This window comes from Oncorhynchus kisutch, linkage group LG4 (assembly GCF_002021735.2).
Source record: "Oncorhynchus kisutch isolate 150728-3 linkage group LG4, Okis_V2, whole genome shotgun sequence".
Taxonomy (NCBI): Eukaryota; Metazoa; Chordata; class Actinopteri; order Salmoniformes; family Salmonidae; genus Oncorhynchus; species Oncorhynchus kisutch.
In genome coordinates, this window is record NC_034177.2 from 23082016 (window position 1) to 23100732 (window position 18717).

Sequence of the window (18717 nt, forward strand, 5' to 3'; positions counted from 1 at the left end):
TCTTCCGTCAAGTTTTTCGGTAGATGGCGCGGTAGAACGGATGTGCCCGGGGGGTTCTCTCTGTGAGGGGGCCCTGAGGATTCTCGGGGTCCATTTTGAGACCTCCGGCTCAGCGACGCTGAACTGGAACATGCGTATCGCAGTGGTACAGAGGAAGCTAGCAATGTGGAAGGCTAGGTATTTGTCTTTTATGGGCAAAGTCCTGGTCCTAAAGGTGGATGTGTTGCCGTCTCTTTTGTATTTGGCGTACATCTACCCATTGCCGGCTTGTCTGAGGAGGCCTCTAGTGAGGCTTGTGTTTCAGTTCATGTGGAGTGGCAGGTGCGAGTGGGTCGCCAGGGCGCGCATGATCTGTCCCATCGGGGAGGGAGGTAGGGGGGTACCACATTTCCCCCTCAAGCTGGACACAATTTTTGTTTCTTTCTTGTTAACGGAGCTTGCTCATCCAGTGATACACCCATCCGGTTACCTCCTGCGGGTGTTCTTCTCATATCAGGCGAGAAGCATAATGGTGTGGTCTAACACGGGTCCTCGGGCAGAACAGCTGCCGTGGCACTTTGGTCATGCGGCCAAGTGGCTGCGTGCGCACCCTGAGGTTGAAGTTGCCCGAGTAGGTTTAGATCACAGGCACCTGTACGAGGAGGCCAGAAAGGCAGGGAGTCCGGTGCCTGTAGTGGGCATCTCGGAAGTGGTCTGGGAGGGAGTGCAGACGCGGGGTCTGGACAACAGGCTCAAGGACCTGAATTGGTTGAGCCTCCATAGGTGCTTGCCGGTACGTTCCATCATGTACCGGTATAGTTTGGTGCAATCCCCCACCTGTCCAAGATCCTCTTGTGGCAGGGAGGAGACTGTGCGCCATGTCTTTTGGGACTGTGCCTTTGCCGGAGTAGTATGGTCTAGGGCACGGGTGTTGTTAGGTTTGGTAAGGGGGGATTTTGTATTGACGTGGGCCAGGTTAGAGAGAGGTGTAGGGAGAGCGAGAGGGACGGATAGGGACAGGTTTCTGCTCTGGCTTCTCATGAGTCTCTTTAAAAGGGGGCTGTGGGAAGCCAGGCAGAACATGGTGAAGACAGGGAGAGATTGGGGGGTGGAAGGGATAGTGAGGAGGGTGGAAGGAGATTTGAGGGGGAGGATGAAGAGGGAGGAGAGGAAGTGGGGGCAGCATGCTGCTCGGGAGAGGTGGAAGGGGGGTTTAGGGCTGGGTGTCATTTAGATTTGTAAGGGGATAGATTAGGGATGGGGAGATAGGGAAAGGTATTTTGTAGGGTGACGGGAGGGAAGATGCTCCCCTGGAGGTTTTGTTTGGGGTTTATGTTTAGTTAAATTAGTTAAATTAAAATACCATTATTTGAGTATGTATGAAAATTATGAGTTGTAAAGAATGAATGGTATTGAAGATAATAAATTATTTTTTTTATAAAAAAAGATAACCTATACAGCCTTTCACATTCCGTTTGTTGTTTTTGTATTGTTCGTTTTTTCATCATTATTAAACATGTATGAAAATTACCACGCTGCATTTTGGTCCGACTCTCCTTCGACGGAAGAAAACCGTAACAAAAAGATTGTCAGTCCACTACAGAGTCAGTTTTCCTTGCTTTGGCCCGGGCCTGATTTCTCATCTGAATGAGCTCAGATAGCTCAGAAGAAAACCAAGGGTTAGCACTATCGTTGACTCTGAATTGTTTAAAAGGGGCGTGTTTATCTGCCAGAGAAATACTTATGGAGGAGAAATGTTCTGGAAACAACTCATGGTCAGGAATACAGGAGAGAGTGGCTAAATCAGAGTAAAACATGATGTCATGTAAATCCCTTGAGGAGAAAGGGTATATCCCTGCAACAAATAAATGAATTCTGTTTTTTGGACACATCTACAACCAGGAGCTAAAACTTCTTGGGAACAGAAATATTTAAAGATTGGAATGTCATGAAATTTGATTTGACGTATATGGCCACTCCTCCCCCTTTCTGTAATCTGTCACATCTAAACACATTTGAAATAAATTATTTCAATGTCTTTATCAGATACAGGACCATTTAACCATGTTTCCGAGAGAACCAGAATGTATCCAAATATCAATTGTGTTCATTTTGTTATGATACGTTATGTACATTAGTCTAAGCCTCCTATGAGATGGAAAGTCTGAGGGGGTATTCCGCTCATTCCCATAAGAGCTAAATGGCATAGGGTCATCTGCAGCTATTTGTTGAGTGAGCTGAGACTTTGCCAAATTCCTGGCCAACCACGTGAGAGGTGAGCTGACTGAGAATTTGACAGACCTCCCTCAAGTCGCTGCATGCAGGGACTGGGGCAGGAGAGCAGTGTTGGCAGAACTCACTCCACCTTGATGAAGCTCCCGCCAAAGGAGTGGAGCTGCTGCAGGGGATCGGAGTGGCTGCCAATGCTCCATTGCACAGGAGGCCTCATCCAACATATCCATACTATTTATTTCCCATACTAGATTTAGTCATAATGCCATGCATATATCCAAAACAATAATAATGAATCTAATACATTTTGCATGTCCACTTGACTGTGTAAACTCCTACTTGTGTAATGGTCTTGTGTAATGTGATTTGACAAACTGAAAGTTGGGAAAGAAAAACATGTCTGGTAATGGCAAAGTTACCTCTTCGCTTATATGTATCATCTGCTTGACAGCAGTAATTATGAAAGTCAGTGGACAGAAAAATAGTGTGAAAATAGCATGGTGTGTTTTGGACTAACACATGAACACATATACACACACACAGCTTCCTCTCCACCGAGACTCTGCCCTACCCTCTTGATGCTTATCGTATGAGATATGCAGAGCTCTCTCTCTCCAGACCCGTAGGGCTGAGGCCTGTTTGACAATGTGGGGAATCAGGACCATCTGTCACCATCCGATTGTATGTGTTACACAACAGAGTAATCAGAGACTGCCTACAAACATATAGAGTGCATTTGGAAAGTATTCAGACCCCTTGAATTTTTCAACATTTTGTTACTATACAGCCTTATTCCAAAATGTATTAAATAATTTTTTTCCCCTCATCAATTTACACACAATACCCAATAATGACAAAGTGAAAACAGGTTTTTAGAAATGTTGCTACTTTACTACACATAAAAACAGAAATACCTTATTTACATAAGTATTCAGACCCTTTGCTGTGAAACTCGAAATTGAGATCGGGTGCATCCTGCACCTGGAGGTACCATCGGATGGGGCCACAGTGTCTCCTGACCCCTCCTGTCTCAAACTACTGCAGCAAAAATACTGGAGGCTATGTGTCAGGGGGCTAGGGTCAGTTTGTTATATCTGGAGTACTTCCTGTCTTATCTGGTGTCCTTAAGTATGCTCTCTCTAATTCTCTCTTTCTAGGAGGAACTGAGCCCTAGGACCATGCCTCAGGACTACCTGGCATGATGACTCCTTGCTGTCCCCAGTACACCTGGCCGTGCTGCAGCTCCAGTTTCAACTGTTCTGCCTGCGGCTATGGAACCCTGACCTGTTCACCGGACGTGCTACCTGTCCCAGGCCTGCTGTTTTCAACTCTCTAGAGACAGCAGGAGCGGTAGAGATACTCTTAATGATCGGCCAACTGACATTTACTCCTGAGGTGCTGACTTGCTGCACCCTCGACAACTACTGTGATTATTATTATTTGACCATGCTGGTCATTTATGAACATCTTGGCCATGTTCTGTTATAATCTCCACCCGGCACAGCCAGAAGAGGACTGGCCACCCCTCATAGCCTGGTTCCTCTTTAGGTTTCTTCCTAGGTTTTGGTCTTTCTAGGGAGTTTTTCCTAGCCACCGTGCTTCTACACCTGCATTGCTTGCTGTTTGGGGTTTTAGGCTGGGTTTCTGTACAGCACTTTGAGATATCAGCTGATGTACGAAGGGCTGTATAAATAAATTTGATTTTGATTTGATCCTGTTTCCATTGATCATCCTTGAGATGTTTCTACAATTTGATTAGAGTCCACCTGTGGTAAATTCAATTGAATTTACCACCTGTCTAAAGTTGAAGTCGGAAGTTTACATAAACTAGTTTTAATATCTCCAACCTAAGTGTTTCAGCCACTCCACACATTTCTTGTTAACAAAATATAGTTTCGGCAAGTCAGCTACTTTGTGCATGACACAAGTAATTTTTCCAACAACTGTTTAGAGACAGATTATTTCACAAGTTTACATACACTAAGTTGACTGTGCCTTTAAACAGCTGGGGGGGGCACAGAAAATTATGTCATGGATTTAGAAGCTTCTGATAGGCTAATTGACATAATTTGAGTCAATTAGACGCGTACCTGTGGATGTATATCAAGGCCTACCTTCAAACTCAGTGACTCTTTGCTAGACATCAATCTAAAGAAATCAGCCAAGACCACAGAAAAAATATTGTAGACCTCCACAAGTCTGGTTCATCCTTGGGAGCAATTTCCAAACGCCTGAAGGTACCACATTCATCTGTACAAACAATAGTACACAAGCATAAACACCACTGGACCACAAAGCCGTTATACCGCTCAAGGAGACTCATTCTGTCTCCTAGATATGAACGTATTTTGCTGCGAAAAGAGCAAATCAATCCCAGAACAACAGCAAAGGACCTTGTGAAGATAGTGAAGGAAACGGGTACAAAAGGTTCTATATCCACAGTAAAACAAGTCCTATATTGACATAACCTGAAAGGACGCTCAGCAAAGCGGCATAAAACCGCCATAAAAAATCCAGACTACGGTTTGCAACTGCACATGGGGACAAAGATCGTACTTTCTGGAGAAATATCCTCTGGTCTGATGAAACAAAAATAGAACTGTTTGGTCATAATGACCATCGTTATTCTTGGAGGAAAAAGGGGGATGCTTGCAAGCCGAAGAACACCATCCCAACCGTGAATCACGGGGGTGGCAGCATCATGTTGTGGGGGTGCTTTGCTGCAGGAGGGACTGGTGCACGTCAAAAAATAGATCATCATGAGGAGGAAAATTCTGAGTATATATTGAAGCAACAGCTCAATAAATCAGTCAGGAAGTTAAAGCTGGGTCGCAAATGGGTCTTCCAAATGGACAATGACCCAAAGCATACTTCCAAAGTTGTGGCAAAATGGCGTAAGGACAACAGAGTCAAGGTGTTGGAGTGGACATCACAAAGCCCTGACCTTAATCCTATAGAAAATGTGTGGACAGAACTAAAAAAGCATGTGTGAGCAAGGCCTACAAACAAGCTCTGTCAGGAGGAATGGGCCAAAATTCACCCAACTGTCACGATCGTCGTATGAGTGAGACCAAGGCGCAGCGTGGTATGGGTACATTCTCTTTTAATGAATGAACCACTTAACAAAAACAACAAAACCAACGAATGAAACGTGACGCTATACAAATAGTGCAGACAGGCAACTAAACAGACAAGATCCCACGAAAGTCAAAGGGGAAATTGCTTTCTAAATATGATCCCCAATCAGAGACAACGATAAACAGCTGTCTCTGATTGGGTACCATAACAGGCCAACATAGTAATACAAATTCACCTAGATGACCCACCCAAGTCACCATCATGCCCCAACCAACACAGAGAAAAACCAGCTTATTATGGTCAGGGCGTGACACCAACTTATTGTGGGAAGCATGTGGAAGGCTACCCAAAATGTTAAACATTTTAAAGGCAATGCTACCAAATACTAATTGAGTGTATGTAAGCTTCTGACCCACTGGGAATGTGATGAAAGAAATAAAAGCTGAAATAAATCATTCTCTCTGTAACGGTTTTCTTTAGGTGAAGTAGAGGCGGACCAAAATGCAGCGTGGCTGTTCATTGTCTTTAATTTATAAAGACACTACACATGAGATAACTAACAAAAACAACAAACGTGAGAAAACCTAAAACGGTCCTATCTGGTGCAAAACACAGAGACAGGAACAATCACCCCCAAACACACAGTGAAACCCAGGCTACCTAAATATGGTTCCCAATCAGAGACAATGACTAACACCTGCCTCTGATTGAGAACCATATCAGGCCAGACATAGAAATAGACAAACAAGACATCCAACATAGAATGCCCACCCAGCTCACGTCCTGACCAACACTAAAACAAGGAAAACACATACGAACGATGGTCAGAACGTGACAGTACACCCCCCCCCCCCCCAAGGTGCGGACTCTGAACGCACAACCTAAACCTATAGGTGAGGGTCTGGGTGGGCATCTGTCCGCGGTGGTGGCTCTGGCGCTGGACGTGGACCCCACTCCATAATTGTCTTAGTCCACCTCCTTAGCGTCCCTTGAGTGGCGACCCTCGCCGCTAACCTTGGCCTAGGAAACCTAACAACGGGCCCCACTGGACTGAGGGTCAGCTCCGGACTGAGGTAGCTCAGGACTGAGGGGAAACTCGGGACTGAGGGGAAGCTCGGGACTGACTGCCGATCCTGGCTGACTGGCGGATCGGGACTGGCGGATCCTGGCAGACTGACGGCTCTGGCAGACCCTGGCTGACTGGCGGATCCTGGCTGACTGGCAGTTCTGGCAGATCATGGCTGACTGGCGGATCTAACTGATCCTGGCAGACTGGCGGCACTTGCGGCGCTGGGCAGACTGGCGGCGCTGGGCAGACTGGCGGCACCGGGCTAAGCACGCGTACTGGGGACACCGTGCGAACTACCGCATAACACGGTGCCTGACCAGCACCACGCTCGCCACGGTTAGCACTGCTAGGAGCACTGTAGTGCTGAGATGGCACAGGACGTACAAGGCTAGGGAGATGCACAGGAGGCCTGGTGCGAATGTCGTGCCTCATGCACCAAACCAGCAACTCCCTCATCTCTCTCTCCTCCAATTTCCCCATTAACTCCTTCACAGTCTCTGCTTCGCTCACCTCCAACACCAGCTCTGGTTCTGAGCTCCTCCTTGGCTCCTCCTTGATAAACGGGGGGAGTTGGCTCTTGGCTCAGGTCTGACTCCTGACTCTGCCACACTCCCCCTGTGCCCCCCCAAGACATTTTTGGGGCTGACTCTCGGGCTTCCGTCCGCGCCGCCGTGCTTGCTTCGCCAACCTCATTCTCCTGTAACCTTCCGCGCACTGCTCCATCGAATCCCAGGCGGGCTCCGGCACTCTCCCTGGGTCGACCGCCCACCCGTCTATTTCCTCCCAAGTAGTATAGTCCATATTCTTGCCGTCCAAACCGTCCTCCAATGTCCATTCCTTTCGCTGCTCCTGCTGCAGTTTCTCCTACTGCACCTTGGGGCGGCGACACTCCCCTGGCTTTGCCCAGGGTCCTCTCCCGTCCAGGATTTCTTCCCAAGTCCAGAAATCCTTATTACGCTGCTCCTGCTGCTGCCCGTTACCACGCCGCTTGGTCCTGTTGTGGTGGGTGATTCTGTAACGGTTTTCTTTTTCAAACCCAGGCTACCCAAATATGGTTCCCAATCAGAGACACTGACTAACACCTGCCTCTGATTGAGAACCATATCAGGCCAGACATAGAAATAGACAAACAAGACATCCAACATAGAATGCCCACCCAGCTCACGTCCTGACCAACACTAAAACAAGGAAAACACATACGAACGATGGTCAGAACGTGACACTCTACTATTATTCTGACATGTAAACTTGGGTATGTAAACTTCCGACTCCACCTGTATGGTCCCACAGTTGAAGGTGCATGTCAAAGCAAAAACCAAGCCATGATGTGGAAGGAATTGTCTGTAGAACTCCAAGACAGGATTGTGTCGAGGTACAGATCTGGGGAAGAGTACCAAAAAATTTCTGCAGCATTGAAGGTCCCCATGAACATAGTGGCTTACATCATTCTTAAATGGAAGAAGTTTGGATCCACCAAGACTCGTCCTAGAGCCAAACTGAGCAATTAGGGGATAAGTGCCTTGGTCAGAGAGGTGACCAAGAACCTGATGGTCACTCTGATAGAGCTCTAGAGTTTGTTTGTGGAGATGGAAGAACCTTCCAGAAGGACAATCATCTCTGCAGCACTCCACCAATCAGGCCATTATGGTCTTTGGCCTGTATGCCAAGCGCTACGTCTGGAGGAAACCTGGCACCATCCCTATGGTGAAGCATGGTGGTGACCGCATCATGCGGTGGGGATATTTTTCAATGGCAGGGAGACTAGTCAGGCTTGAGGGAAAGATGAACGGAGCAAAGTACAGAGAGATCCTTGATGAAAACCTTCTCCAGAGCGCTCAGGACCTCAGACTGAGGGGAAGGTTCGCCTTCCAACCAATGTTCTAAAGGGATTCTGGACAGACATTCATGTAGACATAGCTAGATGTCCTCAACCCACTCAAAACAGGCCAAAACAAACCCTAAGCACACAGCCAAGACAATTATTTATTTTTATTTTTAATCAATTTTAGAATAAGACTGTAACATAACAAAATGTAGAAAAGGTCAAAGGGTTTGAATACTTTCCGAATGTACTGTATATACATTGCAAGAGTCATTGTCCATTAAAACCAAAAGAGTGAAGCCCGTCTGAATATCAGTCTTCTGTCTCCGATATCTAGATTCCCCCTTATTCCTAAATCAATACTTTTGCATATTGACTGCTACAACCTGCCCTTAAGGACCCCAATGACTGACAAAGTGCTGCAATAATCAAGTGTTTTTCTCCAGATCATTTATTTTTTCTGTTCTCACGGTAACATTAATCGAAATTCAGCTCCAGGAAGGAGCAACCCCTTTGAAGCTAGTATAAAGCTATTAGCCTGAAGCACTGATGGGAATGTGGCATCATCAAGGAGAGTCATTGTGATGTCAGGTGTAATGAGTATTCCAACCCTTTTCCTGTTAAACAAGGAGCTCCTGACTGATGCAACTTATGCCAATAGATTAATTGTTAATTTCCCAAATGCAGACTCAATGCAGAACCATCTTTGACAAAGTACCTCACAAACTGATTACATCCTCTAGTAATGTAACGTATCATTCTATTCATAGTCCATATGTCATTGAAGTACTGATGAAAAAATTATGTCACAGTAATGTTATGACATGCATAACCGTAATAATTGTAGGTAAAGGCTCACTATCATTAGAAACAGTAGGTGTGCAGTATATAGTATGCTATTAGTATACATACAGTTATAATGTATATATAGCCGCAAGACATTTAGCATTGTCCTCTGAACTTGTTTTCTCTTTGCCATTGGAATTTGGTAGGGTTTTTAAGACACTTGTTGCCTTGATTACCAATTGACCTCAGCTACTGCCTGCCTAATTCATGCAGTAACTCATACCAAATTTGATCAGCCTTCTGCCAACTTGGTCTAGGCTTGGGTGTGTGTCTGAATGATGGAGGGAATGAGCTTGCCAATCTCTCTGCTTTTTTAACTTGTCACAGCTATTGATGGCTTGCACAAAAAGCTATAGTCTCTCTTTCTGTCCGTATTCACAAAAACACCCTGTCACCTACATGCCAGTCAATAGCACAATCACGTCTCTTCATGGAAGGAGAAATAATAGCCCGTCTTTGTCACTGTTCCTTTTTGTCCTTAATTACTTCATTTCTTGGAGTCTCATTCTGCCTGTCGAGTAACTCCACATCACTCATGCCTGTGTTTGAAGCTCGCCATGCTGTGTGTCAGTGGCTTTCTAGTATACATCCCATCTCCTCTACAGGTACTACAGTAGCTTGGCACAATGTTAACCTCACAGTCAATCAATGGACATAAAAAATTATTTGACAACTACACATACTGTTAAAAAAATGGTGGCTTATTACAAATCATAGGATGGATTATTTTGCTTCTGTCTGTTCAAAACAGTACTGAACCTCATTCAACAGTACTGTGCTTGTCTTTTGTAGCTTCCAAGCCTGTTATGGAACTAGACTGTGAGTGTATTACTTTGCCCACATTTTCTCATTTGTGTGGAAAATGGCTGCAACTCGTGCAATGGAATTTCAGAAAATTAGAATTTCTGACTCAAGGGGAAGGGTTCATTGTTGGACTAGACAATGATTTAGGATAGTGTTTGATCAGTCTAAACTGCATCACTACAGATGCGGCCCTGAAAACCAAAACAGTCTACGCATTGTTGAGAGAATAAACAGTCTCCCCTCTTGCAGAGTGTGGCCTTGCTTTACCCACTGTCTAATCGCTGTCGAAGTTTACCTGAGTCTCTCGTGCTGCCATGGTGATGACACAATCAGAAAACAACACAGAAAGGCTGCTGCTTGGAGGGGCTCTTTGGGAAAGGAGAGGAAGCACGATTGCCTGCATGTCACATGAATTAATTTGCAATCACTGAATAAGATATTAAATTAATAAGTTGGCGCTGTATTGTGCATGTTCCCTTGTCGTGCTGCCAGGTCTTAAAAGTACATCACTGACGGTGGATTACTGCAGCGCAACGCTACAGTGTGGGTGTTGCAGCAGATACATAGTACTGCATAACAGAAGCACCTTTAGCACAAAATCACTGGCATGTTAGACATGTTTTCACTGGTGTGTTTTAGACTAGCACAGGAAATTACAGTTTCGATGTCATCTGTTTAATCAACTCAAACCTTATCCACATATATCAACCAATGTTCTAAAGGGATTCTGGACAGACATTCATGTAGACATAGCTAGATGTCCTCAACCCACTCAAAACAGGCCAAAACAAAACTCTGATCAGTCAGAAGCATAGGCTACTGTAGCCCACTAACGTTACAAGCTTGTAATTGTAGAAGGGATTAACTTGTTCAATTCTAATTAAGGATACTATAGTTATCGCGTTTCACGTAGAATTTATTAACTACAAAAAGGTCAAATGTGATAGCAAGCTTGTTAGCTAGCTATCTATCTAGCTAGCTCTGGTCCAACGTTAAGACAACTCTCGGAAGTTCAAAGACATTCAAATGTCCTTCATAGAAGCCACTCCTCCATAGATATAATTCTATGGGCCTAATTCATAAAATGCATGTCATAACAAGATGCTCTTCAATTCAAGCCTCCTCCTCCACCCTCTTTCGCTGTATAGTGCACAAACAACTTCTAGAGGAATATTTTAAATCAGACCCTTTGAAGTAATTTAAAATGTAATACCTTCACAGATTCAACATCACACAATGTTGGGGTGTGTAGTGCAGAATTGGTGAGAAGCGTGACAGTGGTAGAGACACAAGACAAGATCACACTTTGTCAGTGAGAGAGGTCACAGGAGAATGAGAAGAATTGTGCAAGCTAACAGGCTGGCCAGAAACAGACAAATAACAGCACGGTATAGAATGGCATCTCGTAACGTACAACTCGTGCATTCTTGTCACAGATGGGCTATTGCATCAGACAACCCCATTGGGTTCCACTCCTATCAGCTAAAAACAAGAAAAAATCTCTCAAGTGCGCAACCGATCACTAACACTGAACAATTGAGTAGTGGAATAACATTGCCAGTTCGTTTTGTTCATCAAGCTTACAAGCTTTTTTCTCCTTCCTCTTGTCTTTTCTATAGTTCCTGTTTTCTAGTCTTCACAGTTTTGATCATTCTGCCTGCCCTGCCCTGAGCCTGCCTGCCGTCCTGTACCTTTCCTCACCACACTTGATTATTGACCTCTGCCTGCCCTGATCCTGAGACTGCATGCCGTTCTGTACCTTTTGGACTCTGGTCTGGATTACCGACCTCTGCATGCCCCTGGCCTGTCGTTTTGCCTGCCCCCTTTTCTAGTAATAAACTTTTGTTACTTCGACACTGTCTACATCTGGGTCTTCCCTAAAACGTGATAGTACCATTGGATGACACGAGGAGTTACTGCAATGTCTAATGGAGGGACTCCATAACCTGCCAGTACGCCATGTTCAGGAGTTCAAGACTTTGCTGGAGCAATACCGCACATTCCCCACTGGGCAGCGAGTCACACCCGTAATCTCCAAGCCAGCCCCAGTGTCCGGAGAACCCCGCTTACCTCCTCCGGATGCTACGCTGGAGATTCTGGAACCTGCCGGGCTTTTCTCTCCCAGTGCTCCCTCATTTTCGAGCTGCAGCATTCATCGTTCCCCTCGGACCACTCGATGATAGCATACATCATAACGCTGATGTCCAGGAGGGCACTCGCCTGGGCTACGGTGCTGTGAGAGCAACAGTCTGCCATCTGCTTCAGTCTAGAGGAGTTGGTGGCGGAAGTTCGGAAGGTGTTTGATTCGGGAGAGAGGCTGCTCGTAAGCTGCTACGTCAATACTCTCGTAGTGTGACTACATGATGGATTTTCGCATGTTGGCAACTAAGAGTGCCTGAAATCCGGAAGCATTGTTCGACATGTTCCTTCACGGATTATCAGAAGTGGTCAAATATGAGCTTGCAACCCGGGAGCTGCCCATGGACCTTGACTCCCTCATAGCCTTGACCATCCAGATCGATTGGCGGCATCGAGAACTTAGGAGGGAGAGGGAATCTCTGCCCTGTCACCCTCGTTCGTCCTTGATTCCCACCTTGCCTCTGAAGAATCCCGGAGACCCCAGAAGTCTACATGTCCGAGTGAACCCGGCATCACCCGAGGTTGACTCCGGCTGAGCACTTACGCCAACTCCACACCCAGAGCTGTCTATATTGTGGAGTTACGGGACACTTCGTAGCTACCTGCCCGTTAAAAAAAACAGGCTTATCAGGAAGAGGCGAGTACTCTGGTGGGCCTTATGGAGAACTATTCCTCTTTCCTTCCTCGCACCCCTCCGCCATTCTCGTGGAGTACCAGGACCTCCGGGAGGTGTTCAGTATGTCCCGGGCCACTTAGCTGCTGACGCACCAACCCTATGATTGCGGGATTGACCTTCTCCCAGGCATCACTTCCGCCCTGGGGATGACTGTACTCTGTCAGGTCCGGAGACCAAGTCTATGGAGACCTACATTGAGGATTCTCTATCTGCAGGGTTAATCCGTCCTTCTGCCTCCCCTGCCGGCGCAGGGTTCTTCTTTGTGGAGAAGAAGGTCAAAACTCTGCGCCCGTGCATCGACTACTGGGGCCTCAATGACATCACAGTGAAGAACCGCTACCACTACCATCTCCTCGGTCTTCGAGCTGCTCCAGAGGACCACTGTGTTCTCCAAGCTGGACCTACGGAACGCCTAACACCTGCGGATACAGGAAGGGGACGAGTGGAAGACTGCCTTCAACACAGCCAGTGGTCACTACGAGTATCTGGTCATGCCTTTTGGCCTCGTCAACGCCCCAGCTGTGTTCCAGGCTCTGGTTATTGATGTTCTCCGCTACATGTTGAACCTAGTCTTCTCCCTCTCTGCCCAAGAACACATGGTCCACGTCCGACAGGTTCTCCAACGCCTCCTGAAGTACCACATTTTTGTGAAACCAGAGACTGCCTGCCGTTCTGTACCTTTTGGACTCTGATCTGGATTACCGACCTCTAACTGCCACTGACCTATCGTTTTGCCTGCCCCCTGTTCTAGTACTAAACTTTTGTTAATTCAACACTTTCTGGGTCTTCCATAAAACATGATAGTTTCAGTGTTTATCTACACCTGTTGTTTACGAAGCACGTGACAAATACAATTTGATATGTTTTGATTTTTAAGTTGCAAAGGAAAGAGAGAGGGATAGAGGTTTTGCTTGGCCACTGTGCCCAGGTTAATGAAACCACATTGACAAAAAGTTATCCAAAAAGTAAATTAATCCATACAGAATAATAATAATTACCAATAATTTACTTCCAGACATAGCGTACCTGTCAAAAGTTTGAACACACACTCATTCAAGGGTTTTTCTTTATTTGTACTATTTTCTACATTGTATAATAAAGTCATCAAAACTATTAAATAACACATATGGAGTCATGTAGTAACCAAAAAAAAGTGTTAAACAAATCAAAATATATTTTATACTTTAGATTCTTCAAAGTAGCCACCCTTTGCCTTGATGACAGCTTTGCACACTCTCTGCATTTTCTCAACTAGCTTCAGGAGGTAGTCACCTGGAATGCATTTCAGGTGTGCCTTGTTAAAATTTACTTTGTGGAATTTCTTTCCTCCTTAATGTGTTTCAGCCAATACGTTGTGTTGTGGCAAGGTAGGGGGTATACAGAAGATTGCCCTGTTTGGTAAAAGAACAAGTCCATAGTATGGCAAAAATAGCTCAAATAAGCAAATAGAAGTGACAGTATCATTACTTTAAGACATGAAAGTCAGTCAATGCAGAAAATTGCAAGAACTTTGAAAGTTTTTTCAAGTGCAGTCGCAAAAACCATCAAGCGCTATAATGAAACTGGCTCTCATGAGGACAGCCACAGGAAAGGAAGACCCAGAGTTACCTCTGCTGCAGAGGATAAGCTCATTAGCGTTACCAGCCTCAGAAATTGCAGCCCAAATAAATGCTTCAGAGTTCAAGTAACAGACATATCTCAACATCAATTGTTCAGTGGAGACTGCATAAATCAGGCCTTCATGGTCAAATTGCTGCAAAGACACCACTACTAAAAGGACACCAATAAGAAAAAGAGACGTGATTGGGCCAAGAAACATGAGCAATGGACAATAGACCGGTTGAAATCTTTCCAAATTTGAGATTTTTGTTACATTGTGAGGCGCAAAGTAGGTGAATGGATGATATCCGCATGAGAGGTTCCCACCTTGAAACATGGAGGAGGAGGTATAATCGTGTGGGGGTGCTTTGCTGGTGACACCGTCTGTGATTTATTTAGAATTCAAGGCACACTTAACCACCATGGCTACCACAGCATTCTGCAGCAATACGCCATTCCATCTGGTTTGTGCTTAGTGGGCGCAAATCATTTGTTTTTCAACAGGACAATGACCCAACACACCTCCAGGCTGTGTAAGAGCTATTTGAACAAGAACGAAAGTGATGGAGTGCTTCACCAGATGACCTGTCATCCACAATCACCCAATCTCAACCCAATTGAGATGGTTTGGGATGAGTTGGACCGCAGAGTGAAGGAAAAGCAGCCAACACGTGCCCAGCATATGTGGAACTCCTTCAAGACTGTCGGAAAAGCATTTCACATGAAGGTTGAGAGAAGGCCAAGAGTGTGCAAAGCTGTCATCAAGGCAAAGGATGGCTACTTTGAAGAATCTAAAATCTATATTTTACTTTTTTTTGTTACTACATGACTCCATATGTGTTATTTCATAGTTTTGATGTCTTCACTATTATTCTACAATGTAGAATATTACACAATTAAAGAAAATCCCTTGAATGATTAGGTTTGTCCAAACTCTTGACTTGTACTGAACATATCAATATTAATATAATCCACAATTTTCTCATAGTAGTAGAAACAAGTGTCATTAATCACCCGCAGATGGGTTGATAATAATGGGCTATTCCACCCTGACAGAGTTCCCATTAATTATTTCACATGATATGATAACGAACGTAAAAACAAAAAATGTGTGGGATTGGGGACTTAATAGATGTTAAACCATTAAAGGAAAGTTCTTTAAATTGGACCACATTTAATGAATTATCAACAACAAAAATTGGGACAACTATAATTTCATAAGCTGCTCCATCAGTGCTTGCACTGGTTGGAGAGAGCGGCGATAAAGTAGGAGTATGCACAAGAGTAGGCACGAGAAAGACGATGTCCTGCAAAAAAAGATCCCTCTCATCAATAAGTCATGGAGTCAGATGTGTGAGAGTTACATCATCATTGTGTACCCTGCCACAGTGAGTGGAAGTCAGCCAGGTGCTTGGATATTCCATTGGTGTGTAGTGCACTGTGTGTTTTATAGGAGACAAACAACAGTCCCTCATCAAGCATTTCCCACCATGCCTTCCACCTCACCACTTATCTGTGCCCTTGGAGGTTGGATGCAAGGTACAAGTGCAAACATCCAGGTTATTTTTTATTAAATCTTTATTTAACTAGTTGGCCAGTTGAGAACAAGTTCTCATTTACAACTGTGACCTGGCCAAGATAAAGCAAAGCAGTGCGACAAAAACAGCACAGAGTTACACATGGGATAAACAAATGTACAGCCAATAACAATTGAAAAATCTATATACAGTGTGTGCAAATGGAGCAATGAGGTTAGGCAATAAAAGGCCATAGTAGCGAAGTAATTACAATTTAGCAAATTAATACTGGAGTGATAGATGTGCAGATGATGATGTGCAAGTCGAAATACTGGTGTGCAAAAGAACAAAAACAGTAAATATAAACAATATGGGGATGAGGTAGATAGTTGAATGGGCTATTTACAGATTGGCTGTGTACAGCTGCAGCGATTGGTGAACTGCTCTGACAGCTGATGATTAAAGTTAGTGAGGGAGATAAGTCTCCAATTTTTGCAAATCGTTTCAGTCACTGGCAGCAGTAGAGAACTGGAAGGAAAGGCGACCAAATAAGTGTTGGCTTTGGGGAAGACCAGTGAGATATACCTGCTGGAGCGCATGCTACGGGTGGGTGTTATGGTGACCCATGAGCTGAGATAAGGCGGAGCTTTCCCTAGCAAAGACTTATAGATGACCTGTAGCCAGAGGGGCCGGCGATGAATATGTAGCGAGGGCCAGCCGAAGAGAGCATACAGGTCACAGTGGTGGGTGGTATATGGGGCTTTGGTGACAAAACAGATGGCACTGTGATAGACTGCATCCAGTTTGCTGAGTAGAGTGTTGGAGGCTATTTTGTAAATTACATTGCCGAAGTCGAGGATTGGTAGGATATTCAGTTTTATGAGGGTATGTTTGGCAGCGTGAGTGAATTAGGCTGTTGCGAAATAGGAAGCCATTTGTAGATTTAATTTTGGATTGGAGATTCTTAATATGAGTCTGGAAGGAGAGTTTACAGTCTAGCCAGACATCTAGGTATTTGTAATTGTCCACATATTTTAAGTAAGAACCATCCCGAGTAGTGATGCTAGTCGGGCGGGAGGGTGCGGGCAGCGATCAGTTGAAGACGGAAGGAATGGAAGGAGTGTTGTATGGCATTGAATCTCGTTTGGATGTTTGTTAACAGTGTCCAAAGAAAGGCCAGATGTATATAGAATGGTGTTGTCTGCGTAGAGGTGGATCAAGGAATCACCAGCAGCAAGAGTGACATCATTGAAATATACAGAGAAAAGGCTTGGCAAGAGAATTGAACCCTGTGGTACACCCATAGAGACTGCCAGAGGTCCATACAACAGGCCCTCCGATTTGACACACTGAACTCTATCTGACAAGTAGTTGGTGAACCAGACGAGGCAGTCATTTGAGAAACCATGGCTGTTGAGTCTGCCGATAAGAATACGGTTATTGACCGAGTCGAAAACCTTGGCCAGGTCAATGAAGACGGCTGCACAGTACTGTCTTTTATCGATGGCGGTTATGATATAATTTAGTTCCGTGAACGTGGCTGAGGTGCACCCGTGACCAGCTGGGAACCCGGATTGCACAGCGGAGAAGGTACGGTGGGATTCGAAATAGTCAGTGATCTGTTTGTTAACTTGGCATTCGAAGACTTTGGAAAGGTAGGGCAGGATGGATATAAGTATAAAAGGAGTGACACTTTAGACAGTTTGGGTCTAGTGTCACCCCCTTTGAAGAGGGGGATGACCGCGGCAGCTTTCCAATCTTTAGGAATCTTGGACGATACGAAAGAGAAGTTGAACAGATTAGTAATAGAGGTTGCAACAATGGCGGCGGATAATTTTAGAAAGAGAGGATCCAGATTGTCTAGCCCAGCTGATTTGTACGGGTCCAGGTTATGCAGCTCTTTCAGAACATCTGCTATCTGGATTTGGATGAAGAAGAAGGTGGAGAGGCTTGGGAAAGTTGCTGCTAGGGTGCGGCACTTTTGGCCGAGATTGGGGTAGCCAGAAGGAAAGCATGGCCAGCCGTAGAGAAATGCTTATTGAAATTCTCGATTATCGTGGATTTTTCAGTGGTGACATTGTTTCTTAGCCTCAGTGCAGTGTGCAGCTGGGAGGAGGTGCTCTTATTCTCCATGGACTTTACAGTGTCCCTGAACTTTTTGGAGTTCGAGCTGCAGGATGCAAATTTCTATTTCACAAAGCTAGCATTTGCTTTCCTAACTGACTGTATATTGGTTCCTGACTTCCCTAAAAAGTTGCATATCTAGGGCTATATATGTTCTTAGTTCTACATTTTATGAAAGGGGCATGCTTATTTAAGATGGTGCTTCTACACCTGCATTGCTTGCTGTTTGGGGTTTTAGGCTGGGTTTCTGTACAGCACTTTGAGATATCAGCTGATGTACGAAGGGCTATATAAATACATTTGATTTGATGAAATTACTTTTAAAGAACAACCAGGCATCCTCTACTGACGCGATGAGATCAATATTAGAAAGGCCTGTTCGCAGTGTTTTAGGGAGCGTTTGACAGTGACGAGGGGTGGTCGTTTGACCGCAGACCCATAACGGATGCAGGCAATGATCGCTGAGATCCTGGTTGAAGAAAGCAGAGGTGTATTTAGAGGGCCAGTTGGTCAGGATGATATCTATGAGGGTGGCCGTGTTTACAGATTTGGGGTTGTACCTGGTGGGTTCCTTGATAATTTGTGTGAGGCGGAGGGCATCTAGCTTAGATTGTAGGACGGCCAGGATGTTAAGCATATCCCAGTTTAGGTCACCTAGCAGAACGAACTCTGAAGATAGACGGGGGGCAATCAATTCACATAGTGTCCAGGGCACAGCTGGGTGCTGAATGGGGTCTATAACAGGCGGCAACAGTGAGTGACTTCTCTGGTGAGATACATTTTTTAAATTTGAAGCTCGAACTGTTTGGGCACAGACCTGGAAAGTATGACA